Source organism: Spermophilus citellus (genome assembly GCF_964194105.1).
Source record: "Spermophilus citellus genome assembly, chromosome: 9".
Lineage (NCBI taxonomy): Eukaryota > Metazoa > Chordata > Mammalia > Rodentia > Sciuridae > Spermophilus > Spermophilus citellus.
This window is the reverse complement of record NC_138191.1, coordinates 56555098-56569432: the sequence shown is the minus strand read 5'-3', so window position 1 is coordinate 56569432 and position 14335 is coordinate 56555098. Positions and strand designations below refer to the sequence as shown.

Here is a 14335-nt window from a genome sequence, read left to right as displayed (position 1 = left end):
CCATTCTAGTGTCTGATGTATTCTGCTGTCTATCCTATTCTCTACTATCCCCCCTCCCCTCCCCTCCCCTCCCCATTTCTCTCTCTACCCCCTCTACTGTAAATCATTTCTTCCACTTGTATTATTTTTCCCTTTCCCCTCACTTCCTCTTGTATGTAATTTTGTAAAACCCTGAGGATCACCTTCCATTTCCATGCGATTTCCCTTCTCACTCCCTTTCCCTCCCACCTCTCATCCCTGTTTAATGTTAATCTTCTTCTCAAGCTCTTCATCCCTACCCTGTCCTTGGTTACTCCCCTTATATCAAAGCAGTCATTTGGCATTTGTTTTTTAAGGATTGGCTAGCTTCACTTAGCATAATCTGCTCTAATGCCATCCATTTCCCTCCAAATTCTATGATTTTGTCATTTTTTAATGCAGAGTAATACTCCATTGTGTATAAATGCCACATTTTTTTATCCATTCATCTATTGAAGGGCATCTAGGTTGGTTCCACAATCTTGCTATCGTGAATTGTGCTGCTATGAACATTGATGTAGCAGTGTCCCTGTAGCATGCTCTTATTAGGTCTTTAGGGAATAGACCGAGAAGGGGAATAGCTGGGTCAAACGGTGGTTCCATTCCCAGCTTTCCAAGAAATCTCCATACTGCTTTCCAAATTGGCTGCACCAATTTGCAGTCCCACCAACAATGAACAAGTGTGCCCTTTTCCCGCATCCTCTCCAGCACTTGTTGTTGTTAGACTTCATAATGGCTGCCAATCTTACTGGAGTGAGATGGTATCTTAGGGTGGTTTTGATTTGCATTTCTCTGACTGCTAGTGATGGTGAGCATTTTTTCATGTACTTATTAATTGATTGTATGTCCTCCTCTGAGAAGTGTCTGTTCAGGTCCTTGGCCCATTTGTTGATTGGGTTATTTGTTATCTTATTGTCTAATTTTTTGAGTTCTTTGTATATTCTGGATATTAGGGCTCTATCTGAAGTGTGAGGAGTAAAGATTTGTTCCCAGGATGTAGGCTCCCTGTTTACCTCTCTTAATTGTTTCTTTTGCTGAGAAAAAACTTTTTAGTTTGAGTAAGTCCCATTTGTTGATTCTAGTTGTTAACTCTTGTGCTATGGGTGTCTTACTGAGGAATTTGGAGCCCGACCCCACAGTATGTAGATCATAGCCAACTTTTTCTTCTATCAGACACCGTGTCTCTGATTTAATATCAAGCTCTTTGATCCATTTTGAGTTAACTTTTGTGCATGGCAAGAGAAAGGGATTCAGTTTCATTTTGATGCAAATGGATTTCCAGTTTTCCCAGCACCATTTGTTGAAGATGCTATCCTTCCTCCATTGCATGCTTTTAGCCCCTTTATCAAATATAAGATAGTTGTAGTTTTGTGGATTGGTTACTGTGTCCTCTATTCTGTACCATTGGTCCACCCGCCTGTTTTGGTACCAGTACCATGCTGTTTTTGTTACTATTGCTCTGTAGTATAGTTTGAAGTCTGATATCGCTATACCGCCTGATTCACACTTCCTGCTTAGCATTGTTTTTGCTATTCTGGGTCTTTTATTATTCCATATGAATTTCATGATTGTTTTATCTATTTCTACAAGAAATGCTGTTGGGATTTTGATTGGCATTGCATTGAACTTATAGAGAACTTTTGGTAATATCGCCATTTTGATGATGTTAGTTCTGCCTATCCATGAACAGGGTATATTTTTCCATCTTCTGAGGTCTTCTTCTATATCTCTCTTTAGGGTTCTGTAGTTTTCATTGTATAAGTCTTTCACCTCTTTTGTTAGGTTGATTCCCAAGTATTTTATTTTTTGGGGGGATATTGTGAATGGAGTAGTTGTCCTCATTGATGAATGAATTTTGAATCTCATCAGTAAGACTAACATATCAGTAAGACTAACATAGAAATTTTTGTCTTAAAGTATTGAATCCAGATGACCCAAACAATGACCAAAATCAAGATCTTTGGCTTTCTTTAAAAAGATAGATCGAAATTTTGTTTTAATTGTACTTATTTTGTTTGTTATGGATTTTGAATATAGTAGGTGGATCAAATTAAAGAACAAATATTTAAACACATTCTTTCATGATAAGCATAACATTCTACAGGATTCTCAAGAAATACTGTTTATCATCAACACATATTTTGGATCCCATTAGAATATTTGTTTTTCATCTATAACTGTATCTCATTTGCAGTCCTGGATATGTTCAGTTATGACTAATAGGTTAGAAAAGATAAGCTAAAATTTATTCAGTTATGAATTCTAATTCTACTTGAACAGTCATTAATGGTCATTTAGTCCAACATCCCTCCCAAAGCAAAAATCCCTTCCAAGGTCTAGGTCAATGGTGTTCTGCTGTCTGCTTAAATACCTCATATGCTGGGAAGCTTGGTGCTTCCCATGGGAGCCTAGTTTATTTTTAAAAGATGTTTATCTTTAAATTACATCCAGATAGATGAAAGTTTCATTTTGTTTCTATGTGCATTTCTAATCCCCAACACATAAAAAATATTCAATAAATTGTTTGTTGCCTATTCGTGTGGAAGTTTGAGTTCACTTAGCATATTTGTTGAACATCTACTATATGGTGAGTATTATTTGTAGCACTGGGGGCACAGCAGCAAACAAGAAGCTCATGGTTCCTAGCCCAGGAGTTGTTTACATTCTAGTTGGAATGAATCATCTACCATATTTCCCTTCCTTACTTAAATCTTAGACACACCATCGGCTGGCAGATGGGGAGCGGTCAACATGAGGTCAGGTTGAGGAATGTCTAAGTTTCTTGTATATTCCTAGAAATTACTCAGGAACCCCCAGAAGACTGGATTTCCTGTCAGGCTGGACTGGTGTGTGTTCTTGGTCAATGTTGTTTGAACATTAAACTCACAACCTCCTTTTGTTCCCAAAGATGGTGAGGCAGTATATCCAATAAAGATAAAGGAAAAATGGGTTGGGGCTGTAACTCAGTGGTAGAGCTCCTTCCTCTCACATGTGAGCATTGGGTTCAATCCTCAGCACCACATAAAAATAAAAAAGATATTGTGTCCATCTACAACTTAAAAAAAAGAGGAAAAAATGGAGAAATATCAGCATACATACTTATATTTTTTACGTTTCGATATATTATATGTGTGTGTAAATATGTGCATGTATACACACATACACATACTCACATATATTCTTATTTATACTCACATAAAAATGGAGTCACCTAATTTTTTAACTGATTATCCTTAAATAGTGGGATTATAGATTTATTCTTTTTATTTTTCTATATTTGGCCATTTTATAAAATAAAGTGTTGCTTAAATAAACAAAATAATTTTATAAAAACAAAACAAGCAAAATGAACACAGCAGGTCCTGCTACTGGCTCAGCTGTCCAAGCCCCGTTGCTGTGTTCTTGATGATGTCTCCCTCTCCCTCCCTATTCCCTCCTTACCTTCCTGGCTTACTAAATAAAAAGCCTCAGCTCAAGCACCGTCTCCAGTAGGAAGTTTTCTTGATGCTCCTGCCCCAGGAGCCCTACAACCCCCTTTCTTTGTGCACCTACTGAACTTGGTACAGACATTTATCGCGACACCTCCACTTTTGCATTTCCTGTGCCACTTGGCTCTGGACTCCAGGCCCCAGTATGGTGCCTCACCCTCAGTAGGGAGTAAGGAGGTAGGTGACAAATCTGTGGGCTACATTTTGGTCAGTGCCACAGCTGCCCACTAGTATCTTCTCTCCAGCTCAGATAATACTGACCCTCCTTACACACCTCTGCAGGGCTCAGCCTAATGAAGAAAATGCAGGGGCTGGGGATATAGCTCAGTGATAAGGGCACCTTCCTGACATGCACTAGGCTCTGTATTTATTCCCCAGCACTATAGGAAAAAAATAAAAATAAAAAAACAATACCTTAGGACACTAAAGAGCTTCTGTGATGTACCATCAGCTCACCATTCCACCTCATTTCTCTCCTTTGCATCCCCTCCCAGGACCACTCATCCAACTCTAAATTAGCCATGTTTTCCACCTTTGTCTCCACTGGTCTTTTAAAGTGGAATTCTGTTCCCCATCCCCATCTGAGGAATTTCAAAAATTAATTTGTACTCAACCTTATCCTAGTCTAAAGCCACCAGTGCTGTGATGTGCTCATCAAAGTCTCTAGTCAGAAGTCACTACAATCTTCTCTTATTTCTAGGCCCTTTTTAGAATTTTTATAAGTCCTTATCCTACAAGGGCCTTGGGATGCATGCAGGTCCACAAAGTCATGAAAAGATAAACTCCCTCAAGACATGAGTCATGCCTTGCCCACATTCATATTCAACCTAGTGGGCCCTCAGCGAGGGTCTGTTGATTTAAAATAATTTGGAAAAGAAAATCCTACTTCTCTTGCACTTGAAGGTCATTGAAAAGGACCATATAAAATTCTATGGAAGGCATTAGCAAAGAAAATGAGAGAAGAGAAATCCAGAAAGTACAGTGAAATAAGATAGGTTACCAATCAAAGAACAAAACTGTAAAAATAGAATGTGCTTCAAAGTAAAAGTTTAGCCAGGTGCAATGGCGCATGCCCACGATCCCAGCAACTCAGGAGGGTGAGGCAGGAGGATCTCAAGTATAAAGCCAGCTTCAGCAAATTAGTGATGCTCTCAACAACTTTACAAGATTCTACCAATCTCAAAAGATTTTTTTCAAAAGTCTGGGGATGTAACTTAGTGATAGAATACCCCAGGTTCAATCCCCAGTACCAAAAAAGAAAGTGAGAAAGAGAGAAAAGATAAAATTTTAGGTATTAAATATCTGAAACTTTTCTTGTTTCTTAAGCACTGGATTCAAAGTCACAAGGCCTTGTTTCTACCTTTAATGTTGCCTCTGATAAGCTCTGTGACTTTCAGTTAAGTCATTTAACACTTCTGATATTTACTATCTTCTTCCTTTAAATGAATATAGGATAAATAGAAACAATAGCTGTGAAAGAGCTTTGAGGAATCCATAAGGCACCACAGAGATGAAAGGCATTTGAAAATGTAATGTGATTTATTTGAATAGTAAATACTAATTGGGCATCAGCTCTGTCAGATACTGTCAGGTGCTAGAGTCAGTGACCGGGAAAAAACATTCAAGTGTCATTACAGGTATCATCTTGCTTCCTTCCTTTCAGGTGTGCCCATTGGTGATTTGTCTCTGTCCTTCAGTGGTTTCAGTGCATAAGACCAGGAGCCCGCTCTTGTCTGTGGTGAAGGAAAAGAGAAGGAGCGCCCATAGATCACCATACATCCCCTGTCCCCAACTCTTCCAGGCCCTACACCATGAGGATACACGGAGAAGTCAGGAGGAAAGATCACTTTTGGCTATTAGTGCTCCAGTGCTTTAGTGCTTTTAGTGCAAAGGAGTCTGAACTGTTCAACTACCCGCCATGGGGGTTAGTGGTGAACCATGAACAGGATGCTGACTTGGCATTAGGATCAGTGTATTTCCAAACAATACAGAAGCCTCTCTCTATCATTAGGGACTTTTGATTTCCCTTGCCTCCCAAAAGGAAAGACAAGACACCATGTGTAAGTGAGGAAGGTGGGCCAGGGTTACCATCAACTGGTTCTAATGCCTAAGGGATGCAACAACCCCACCCCAGATGCTGCATCCGAGTGGAAGGGAGGCAGTACTTGGACATCTATTGAGAACAACTCATTCAGACATTCATTTAATAAATCCATAAGGCAATACAAATAGTTAAAACACTGGCTTTTTAAATGCTGCAGAAATTTGGGTTCAACTCTTAGCTCCATCCTTTCCTAGCTGTGGGAGCTTAGCAAGTTATAAAAGCTCCCTAAACCTGCCACCCCATCAAAAGACTAGAGTAATGTCAATAGCGACCCTTCAAATTGTGGTGGGGATTGAATGACATCATGTATGGGGCGCTCTGAGTATTGTGCCTTGTACCTACTGAACACATAGTATTACCATAATCATCATTGTCATTGATACCTGCCAAGTGTCAGCCTGGATCCTACGATTAAAGAATTTTTTAAAAAAGTTCTTAGGCAGGTAAACAACTCACTATAAGGCACTATGGTAAGTATTATAAGAGAGCTAGGAATAAAAAGCTATGGGAACGAGGACTGGGAGAGACAGGTGGTGTTTCCTCGGAGTTTTAGAGAATAAGTAGGGATCTCACTAGGATATCAAAAGAGAATAAGCTAAAACATCCTGAGCAGAGGAAATGTCAAAAACAGAAAAATGGAGGAAGAAATGAGTAGGGCAAGTTTAGACAGCTGCATGAAGGATAGTCTTTCCTTTGAATTGCAGATGATGGCCTTCTTGTGCCTCCCACAGCTCAGAAAACACAATCTGGGGTGCTGGGCCGACAGGGAGATTCCTTAGGAGGGCGTGCACAGGGTCGTGGTGTCCTGACTGCTGTCACCCTAGAGCAGGGAGAGGAGGCTGGAGCACATGCCCTTGGCCACTAACATGCCTGATCCCAGCGGGAAGGGCAGGGTTGCTAAGGTCCCAGCTCAGGGAGATAAGAGGGAAAAGCACTTCTCAGAAACTTGGCCCAGCCTTCCAAAGAAGATCCATAGTCTGCCCGCAGCTCCCAGCTCGGCTGGGGGAGGCTGCCAAGCAGCTGAAGAGCAGCCATCAGGGCGGCCCATGCAGCCTTTACCACAACAGTTGGTATTTTCTTTGGATGCTGGCCGTCCCCACAATTCACAAGATTTATCACCAGAAGCAAAGTCAGTCAGACAGTTACACTAACAAACTTTGCAAACACAAGCCTTCCCCTCCGTGGCCAGTGGGGAGGATGTGAAGGAGGAATATTGTCCCATTCTGGGGAAATTCTGTATGACTTAAATATTTAGATCAAATAAGTTCTTCAGAAAAGTTAGGGAGTCTTCCCCCCTATCTTGAGCAACTTTATATCTCATCTCTAGATCAGGGTGATTTGCTGAAATCTAAACTGGGCTAAGGCTCCCTGCATTTTCCCTGACTCCTTATTTCCATCAAGAAAACAAGCTTTGTAATTTTGGGTAAGGGAGTTTTTGACAATGTGGAGAGCAGGCGGCAATCTAGAGCAATAGAAGGCAGAGGCCAAGGCAGGAAGAGTGTCTTTCAGAGAAGGTAGGAAATGCGTTCTGAAACCTGGAAAGGAAGTGGCAAGGCTTCAGAAAGAACAGGTAAGTGGCAACAGACTCACCACAGATCCTGGGCACCAGAGCTTGCTGCTGAGGGGAATACGGAGAATTACCTCCCAGCCACCGGGGCCCACAGGTAGCCAGGTGGCAATTAGAAACAAGCCAGGACTGGAGGGGCCTCCCTAATGTCTTACTACATAAAGCCCTGGGATGAGGCCAGTCCTCAAAATGAAATTTACTGGAATTTCCTACTAGTCAAATGAAATGGGGACTCAAATGAATGTTCTTTGCCATTAGAAACAGTCCTTCCACCTCTCCTTGAGGTGCCTGAGGAAACTGTACTGGCATCCTCTGAGGTAGGTGCCTAGCCAGGCAATTATGATTCTCCTCAGGACCCAATCCCTCCATTCTGCTTTGCTTCTAAACCTATGAGACTCAGGTCACAGCAGGACTTGAGAGATGAAGACCAAAGAGACCCAGATGGAGGTATGCTACACTCCAAAAGAAGTACATGATTTTTCCAACTTCTACAGACAGAGATCTGGAGAATACATTTGGGAATGAATATGAAGGGTATGGGATATTGGTAGAAGGAACATAAAGTTGGATCGGGTCTACGTTGTTGATCTGGCTCACTAGGCAGAGAGTCTGGATTTAATGTTGTAGCAGTGGGTGAGGAAGGGCTCTGACAGTGTGCTTGGTTGGTGGGTTGAAACATGGGCCAAAAAATGGTCCACACCACATGAAGTCAAAACATCACAACTGTCTTTGTGTTTCAGAGAAAGGTATGCAGAGGCTTAGGGAGACTGAACTATTACCATGGATTTATCATGTAAGACCTGCTCACCCATCCCAGGAGAGTCAGAGCACATGTCTTTCACCAGGAAGAATAAATTTGATGAGCTCTTCTTTGGGGGTCAGGAATTATTATGGTTAACTGCTGCCACTAAACTGAAATCCAGGGTGGCAGGAACCAAGCAGTAGCACTTTATCTCCAAATCAATGTAAGCTTGCTTACCATAATGGACATCAGAGTAAAGCCATGTTCAGAATCACATGACTCAAAGAGACCTATGGCACTGGCTAATTGAGCACAGTATCCCTAAAAGTGAAAGAGATGGTCAGTCTATGAAATTCTTTTTTTTTTTTTTGGGGAGTTTACCATTTTTAATATTTGGTTAAACAAAATACATCTTTTGTAAACAAACCCAGCACAAGGCCAACAGAAAAAAAAGGGGGGGTGGGAATAAAAGCAAGAAAAAGCCTAAGGTTGCCCCTTGTGGGGCATCAGGGTCAGGCCTGCTCCCTTCTTTAAAAGAAGTGGGGCTTTTTGCCCTTGGGCATCAGCATGGGTCCCTGTTCCTAAGCACCAGAATTGGATATGAACAGAGAAACCAGCCCTGAAATGTTGAAGCCTCTTTGCATATCCCATTGGCTCATGGACTCCGTGTGCATGGGACTCCTTTGAAGTGCCATTTGCACAGGCCCAAGCAGATTTGTGGGAAGTTTTTTCCTCTTCCCAGGAAATGGCTTACAATCACCAACAGTGCCAATGGACCCATGGTCCTGCTTGTGACGATTAATCAGCAAGATTGGCTGTAACTTCTGGCTGGTGTTAGCTGGAATGTCATTGTGCAGGGTAGAGAGCTCCCTGTGGTGCCAAGCAGGTCTGGTGTAGAAAATGGTGCAGAAGAGACCATGGCCAGTTGCTGAGGGCATAATGTGCAGTAGCCGCTTGGGGCTTCTTACTTGGCTTAAAAAACGGCCTTATTGGATTGAAGATACATGTGCAGAAAAAGTGCTGGTGTAAACATGCACTCCAGTCACAGTGGGGAGAGCGCCTCAGCCTCCCCATTACACTTGCTTAGGATCCACATGCAAGCCCCAGGCTGGCTCTCCTGGTGGAGAGAAGTCTGCTCAATGGGGCAGCTCTCAGACCTGCTATGACCAGTGATCAAGTAAGAACTGGCCAGGTTACCCCTGCCTGCCCTCCTGTCTTGAGGCAACCACAGCCACTTTGGTGACACGTGTGGTATTATTTATTTCCCCTCTTGTTTTCCAAAGTTACAAGAGAAAAGTAGCCTACAACTATTTCAAGAGGTAGGAGGCAGGTCAATCCTCTGATTTTTAAAGGAAACTACAAGAAGATGACAAACCTAGGTCCTAAAAAAAAAATGCACATGACCACCTAATTTGAGGGCTGTTGCTTGTCACTACAGTGACAGGCTTCAAGCCCAGGCCAGCTACCAATTCCAGCTACTCTTAAACTCTTCACGTGATTTTGGCTGACCCAACCTGTCAAGGGTAGATGTTTCTTCTGATTTTGCCAGAAACTGGGGAAATTGCCTCTTTTCCTTATGTTTTGCCCCAGAGCTTCCTAAATCAATGTAGTGAAATGGTGGGGACAAAACTGGAGTGAAGAAAGCCACCCCATGCTTTTCCCAGTTTGGCTTAGCCACATCCTCTTAGATGTCTATCTTACCACTGTCTTGCTAGACTTGGAGGACTCAACCACCTGGCTTGGGATATTCAAGAAGTTTTCATTATAAAACTCCAAGGCTGTCCATAAACCACCCTCAAAAGTGGGGGAAGGGGTGGCATTAGGACTGCAGACAGCACGCAGCACTGCTGCTGGGGTTCTGGAGATGGTTTCCTGAGAGACGCTTATGCTCTGGGTTCTTCAGTCAGTCACTGGGCTTTGCGTGTACTACTATGTCTTCAGACACGGGCGCCACAGGAGACGAAAAGTGGAGGCAGCATCTTTGGTGAGCCTGGAGCAGCAGTGAGGACTCCAAGAAAACCTGTGTCAGGTCCTCATAGAAAGGGAAAATAAGCTTGGACCCTCCTTTCCTTCTCTTCTCTAAAATAAAACAAAGGCCTTCAGTGGCTTGCCCTAAGCCCTCAGAGCTCCCGCCTGCCTTCCCCAGGCACAGACAATGCCGGGGGTTCTTGTAACAGTCCACATATCCGTCCTATTGCACTGGCAAGTCTGAAGGGGAAACCCGATGAGATGTTTGGGGAGGTGGCCAGGCGGACCCACTGCAGAGGCCACAGCGCATCACAAGGGCTCCAGGACCGAGGCAGGGGCGGGTTGGACCTAGCGGCGCTACTCGTCAGCTCTCCAACTCTGATGGGCCTCCACCTCCTCTGCTACCACCAGCAGGAGTTCACAGTTGTTTCCTCGCAAATGATGTTTTAGAAATTTCCTGAGCTCGCTCTCGCCTCCCATCCACTCGGGCATCTTGAGCTTGGAGTCCAGGTTGTAGTAGGCCCCGCCCACCTCTCGAACCCAGATCCAGTGCTGCCTTTTGAGAGGCAACTTGAGTGGACCCCACAGCACAGGCTGGAGGGCAGATTCATGATGAACCCCATGACATTCGTGAGAGCAATAACACCAACATCCCCGCGCTGGTCCCACCAAACAGCCTTTGGTCTGAAGAGCCGCCATAATGACGTTCGCATCATGATTCCCATTTCCCAGCATGCTCTTCTTGTGGGGCGTCACCAGGGTGTTTGGAGACAACCTCTGGAAAATCTCTTGCAGCGTTTCCCGCGTGAAGGCGTTGCTGTCCTGGAAGACATTATTGAGGGCATGGAGGGCGCAAAGCTCCCTGCGTTGTTTCTCATGGTAGATTTGTGGGGGTGCTGCCTGGGGCAGCTCCAAGGATTCAGATTTGGCCTTGTCTCCTTTCCATGGCCTGCAACTCGTGTTTTTCGTTTGAGGTTCCAAAGAGGGTTGAAACCCCCCCCCCCTTCCCTCCTGAGGAAGATGTAGACTTCTCAGTCTTTTCAGGATTCCTGAGGTCCACTTTATTCTCTAGTGTCCATGATTTATGCTTTGACACTGGAAGAAAAGGTTGAAATCAAAAGTGGGGAAAAGCCACCTCTTCTCTCTTCTCAATAGAAAAATAGCTTTTGGATTAGTTTATTTCACCATCACTGTCAAAGTGCAGAATTTTTAAAAACTCATATAAAATGTAAGATCCTGTTGCCCTTTTCCCACCCTCCCCTCCCTCCCTGCTCCTAAAAGACACTATTTCCTTGCAGTATTTTCTTTCCTCCCTGAAAATGCCACCAGGCCTCAAAGCAGGGAGACCAAAAACAATCGGTCACATCGTGACTTTTCTTCCATTTCTTTTTTTTTAATATTTATTTTTTAGTTATCGGCGGACACAACATCTTTGTTGGTATGTGGTGCTGAGGATCGAACCTGGGCCACACGCATGCCAGGCGAGCGCGCTACCGCTTGAGCCACATCCCCAGCACCCTCTTCCATTTCTTTAGAATCCCGACGCCACAGATTCAGGAGACAAGGCCTGGGTGGTGGATAAAACGCACAACCGGAGCAGCTAGCAAGGGCCGGTCAGCGTGGGATCGCGGGTCGCGCTGGGGCCTCGGGGACAGCCCTCCATCCTCCCCGGCGCGGTGGCGAGGCGGGCACAGTTCCTCAGGAAGCGCGGGCTCTCGTCCTCCCGCCGTGGCCCCGGGGCAGCGCCCCCTCTCCGCCGCGGGTCGCCACCTAGAGCTGCTAGCTGCCACCTGGGCCGCGCGCGGACGGGCGCGCACACCTGAGCCCCTGAAATTCTTACTTGAGCTACATGAGCAGAAGAGTTCTGGCCAGGTGAACAGAGTATAACTTGAATCATAAAAATGTGAGTTCATGGGCTAGGGTTATGGCTCAGTGATGGAGCGCTTGCCTCACACGTGTGAGGCACTGGGTTTGATCCACAGCACCACATAAATGCAAAGGTATTGCATTTATTTACAACTAATATATATATATATATATATATATATATATATATATATATATATATATATATATATATAAAGCAAGATCATAATCCTTTAATTAATTCCTAGATTTAAGTTAGTTTATAGACACAAAACCCCTTGAATGAAGGGAAGGGTTGATCACCTTAAAGAAATGCCCCATTGCACTGCCCAAAATTCATACCATTATTCTGACAGATGCTTGCTCAATCCAAGGTCACAAAGATTCTTTGGTTTTTTTCCCTGCACATTTTATAGGTTCTGGATTTACATTCTGGTCTTTGATCCATTTTGAGTTGTGAATGGTGTGAGGCAAAGGTCTACTTTTTTGCATATGGATATATAATATTTTCCATTTGTTGAAAGATTTTCCTATGATTATCCTCTCATTCTTTGAACTGCTTTGTCACTTTAGTCAAAAGCTATTGACCATAGGGTAGGATTTACTTCTGGAGTCTGTTCTGTTTTTTTTTTTTTTTTTTTTTTTTTTGACCTATACATTAGTCCTTATACCAACAACACACTGTCTTGATTACTGTAGCTTTATAGTGAGCTTAGAATAAGTCCTTCAATTTTATTCTGCTTGTTCATCTTTTTTTTTTCCTTTTCCTTGAATTATTTTCAGTTCTTAGAATTCTCGTGTAAATTTTAGAATCAGTTGGTAAATTCCTACAAAATTAGGATTTTATTTCTTTGAACTTGTCAAAGAAAATATGTAGATCAAGTAAGAATTTCCTAGATCTAATAATAAGTTGTCTTATTATATCTAATATATCTTCTGCAGATTTTGTATATTTTTATCTACAAAATTATTTAAAGACAGTTTTACTTCTCCCTTTATAATCCGCATGCCTTTAATTTCTTGAAATTGTCTTATTGCCCTGCGTGGAATTTCGAGAGTGGACATTCTTGCCTTGTTTCCAAATTTAGGAGGAAAGTATTCAGTCTTTCACCATTAAATATGATGTTGGCTGTAGGTGGTTCATAGATGTCTTTTATCAGGTGGTGAATTTATTTCTATTCCTAGTTTGTTGACTTTTTAAAAAAATCATTGCAGGGGTTGGAGATGTAGCTCAGTGGTAGAGCACTCACCTAGCATGTATGAGGCCCTGACTTCAAATCCGCAGCACACAGGGGAAAAAATTAAAGAATATTAGACTTTGTCAAATGTTTTTCTGCATACATCTATTGGAATGACCATTTAGGCCTGCCCTTTATTCTTTTGATAAAGCCTCTTATATATTAATTTGTTAGATAGGACACCCAAAGCATGAGCCATAAAAGAAGAAAATGTTCAATAGGGCTTTTATCAAAATTAAACTTTCACTCTTCAAAAAACACTCATAAGAAAATTAAAAGGTGTCCTGTACATTTCGAAAAGCTAAAAGAAAGTATTTTCAATACTTTAAACAGTACGGAATCAATTCCAGCTGTATTTAAGCGAGGCATCTAAACTTCTGAATCTGGGCGAAATTATACCACAATTGAAAAGCAACTATTGTGAAGTTAAGAATCAGAAGGAAAATGGTCTCTTCCCAGGACCATCTCATTCCGTATTCACCAGTCATCCTGCTTCATAGACGTCAAACACAATCCACCGCCTCCTGCCTCAGGGAGGACAGAGAGTTTGCAGAGGTCTGTAGTTTCTATTTCTGATTTAGGTTTAGTTTAATGGGTTTTTGTTGTTGTTGTTGTTGTTGTTTTGCTGTTTGTATTTTTTGTTTGTTTGTTTTTGGTAAGACAAGGATACATGCTCTCTCTGCACAACTGGGTACATTTAAATTGTGAGTCACTACACAGGAAACAAAAGGAATTCCCAAAACCCTGTACATATATCCTTTAAGGGTTTTTTTTTAAAGGTTCCATGTATCATAAAATAACACGTAGAAATTGCGTAAAAAAACAATTCATAAGCTCTCCAAAGAAGGGCTCAGAATGATTATCTGTTGTGGGCATCATCTTGCCAAATAGTTATTACTCATGGAGTTGAGGGTGCTTGCATTCCTTCTAAAAATATATCTTTCCATGAAAAAGCACAATATGTTATTGCTGCATGAGGTAAAACTACAAAAGAAGTTATTTTTATCTGCCAGGCAGTTAACTTTTGATTCCAAATGGAACCAAACAAATCGTTTACGAAGTTTTGTTTTTTTTGTTTTTTTGTTTTTTTTTTAAAAAGGAACCCAGACATCCGGAAATTTGCTGTCTTTCTCTTCCTTCAGTTTACATTTCTGAAATACCTTTTCCTATTACATAAAACCATATTTTCTAGCCAATGATGTATAATAATAAGTGTCTCCAGCATGTAGAATTATAGAAGCCAGTGACTGTGAATTCAACCTTCCAAACAGAAATAGAAATAGCATACCATTCAAAGAATAAAGAGTTCACCCTAAAACAGATTGTCTTTTTCTTTTATTTCTG

The 14335-nt window shown here is 42.2% G+C and overlaps 1 pseudogene across 1 annotated transcript; it reads right to left on the bottom strand.

Annotated features, from left to right (window-relative positions):
• Positions 1–10012: 10012 nt before the first annotated feature.
• On the bottom strand, positions 10013–11800 carry LOC308655501 (josephin-1-like; annotated as a pseudogene). Its single transcript has 2 exons — positions 11477–11800; positions 10013–10955 (listed from the first exon to the last, which is right to left on the bottom strand). The product of its transcript is annotated as a josephin-1-like (transcript).
• Positions 11801–14335: the final 2535 nt, after the last annotated feature.